This window comes from Apis dorsata, unplaced genomic scaffold (genome assembly GCF_000469605.1).
Source record: "Apis dorsata unplaced genomic scaffold, Apis dorsata 1.3 scaffold_73, whole genome shotgun sequence".
Classification (NCBI taxonomy): Eukaryota; Metazoa; Arthropoda; class Insecta; order Hymenoptera; family Apidae; genus Apis; species Apis dorsata.
This window is the reverse complement of record NW_006263371.1, coordinates 497,157-499,345: the sequence shown is the minus strand read 5'-3', so window position 1 is coordinate 499,345 and position 2,189 is coordinate 497,157. Positions and strand designations below refer to the sequence as shown.

Genomic DNA, 2,189 nt, shown 5'->3' with positions numbered 1-2,189 from the left:
TCCTTTTTTTTTTTTCTCGTTAGGTTGCTCGATGAGAGAGAGAGAGAGAGAGAGAAAGGGGTGGGGGGATATTGATCAGGGGCGTTGGAATACCAGGAGGTGGAGAACCACCAGAAACAGAAGCAGACAGTACAAGAAAACACCACTGCAAAACAGAAGAGGGAGGGATCGATCGGTGAAACGACAGAAACTCCACTGGAACTCCACGAGCGCTGAAAGTTGAGCGGAAATAATTTTCATATATACATCGGAAGTGGTTTCGAGAGGTTTCGAAACGCGCGAGGTGGGTTTCCGTCGTCCACGGATCGACGAAACGAAAACGAAAACTCTAAATGTAATACTAAAAAAAAATGATAATTACCAGAAACCAAAAGAATACCGAAAGAATAACAACCCGGGCGGTTAGAGTGTTAGGCACATGTTAGTTAATCGGTTAGTATCCCGTTTCCCTTTTGCGACCACGCAAGTGGCTTCCGCCGAGCCCCGAGAGGAGAGCCAAGAAGCGGATCGTGTGTAACAAGAAATCAAATAATAAATAATAAATAAATACGTTTTATTCAGAAAAATAAAAGAAACGAAGTGAGGACAGAGCAAGAGGCACAAGAAAGAACGAAAGAAAGAAAGAAAGAAAGAAAAGAAAGAAAAGAAAGAAAGGAGGGGAAACCATGAAAAAATGGGAAAGCAAATAATAGAAGAGGGGATAATCTCTATTGAAAATTGAAATTTTAAGAAAGAGCTCGAATTTGAAAGAGAGAGAGAGAGAGAGAGAAAAAAAAACGTTCAAAGATAAATAAACAACAGGTAGGTAAGAGGAAACCGAAAAAGCGTTTTATCTACGGTACAGCACCCCTACACGTGTGTCTGGAAGCGAGCAATGTTGTATGTATATTGTGTGTGCGTGTGTGTAAAAATCGCTGTTGTCTAAACAGAAGCACCCATTGAGTTAAACGTGTTAGCAAGGGTTACGGAGTTATTGTGTGTCTCGAGAGAGAGAGAGAGAGAGAGAGAGAGAAAGAAAAAAATGAGTAAAGAAAGTAAAGACTACTAGAGAGAGAGAGAGAGAGAGAGAGAGAGAGAGGCCGTGCAGGTGTGTTGCGTATATCGATAAATCGCCCGCGAGATTTGACAGAATTTATATATATATTTGGAAAATAAAAAATAATATGGAAAATAAAATTAAGAAGAAGAAGAGAAAAAGTGACTAAAAAAAAAAAAAAAAGAAAAAAAAGAAATATATATATATATATATAAAAGCGGTTGGTTTCTCGTGTGAGGCGGTAGAAGAGAAAAGGCAGAGAGAGTCAAGAAGAGAAATATAGATATAGAGAGAGAGAGAGGCGGAATCTGACTCGGTGCTCACCATTTTTTTCTTTTGTTACTCGCTAGTTCCCTTTATCACGAGGATTTTTCGAGCGCAGGCTCGTGATAAAGCGACAACATATATTGTTCAATCATGGGCCTCCGGTTGGCTCGCACTCGGCGGGGCTGGCGGGGGTAGTAGGGTGTTTTTTTGCTCTTTTTCGATATTTTTTTTTTTTTTTGTTTTCTTTTGCTTGGCTTTTTCAGTTGCTCGTTTGTTTGCTTTTTTTTTTTTTTTTAATTATTTCTCGTGTTGTTGTACTTTCTTTCGTTTCTTTCTTTAGAGAGGAGAAGATTAAAAAAAAAGAAGATTGAGGAGGGGAGAGGGGGGGGCCTCAAAAATTTGAGGTTGAGAGAAGAGGTTCTGGGGTCGCTAAAACGTTAGAAAAAAAAAAAAAAAAAGAAAAAAAAGAAAGAAAAAAGAAATTAAACGGCCTGAAATTCGCACGTATTCTTCCTTGAACCGGTTCGTTGCCAAACCGGTACATTGTTCTCCATTGTCGTCGAGGCCAGGTGAAAATTTTGAACGCTTTTCCACTAAGATATTAAATATCTATCTTACATATATATATAAGTACATATTTAAGTTAAGTTAAGGTGTGTATATAAAGCATGTACAGTGGGTTAAAAATGTCTTTTGATATATATATATATATATATCGTAACGTGAATCACGTGATGATATAACCGGCATATAAATTGGACACAATTATTTTTCCCCCTCTCATCTGTACCATAGTAATTATTTTTCGAGGCGAAAAGAATTATTTATCCAAGAATATTTACAAAAACATTTTTGTCCGACCGTCTATGCTCTCGGAAAATAATCG

The 2,189-nt window shown here is 37.8% G+C and overlaps 1 protein-coding gene across 1 annotated transcript in view; it reads right to left on the bottom strand.

Moving 5' to 3' along the window:
• Positions 1-2,189, bottom strand: part of LOC102676853 (muscle LIM protein Mlp84B-like) — a 19,304-nt gene that overhangs the window by 11,551 nt on the left and 5,564 nt on the right. The gene's annotated exons all lie outside the window — the stretch shown is intronic.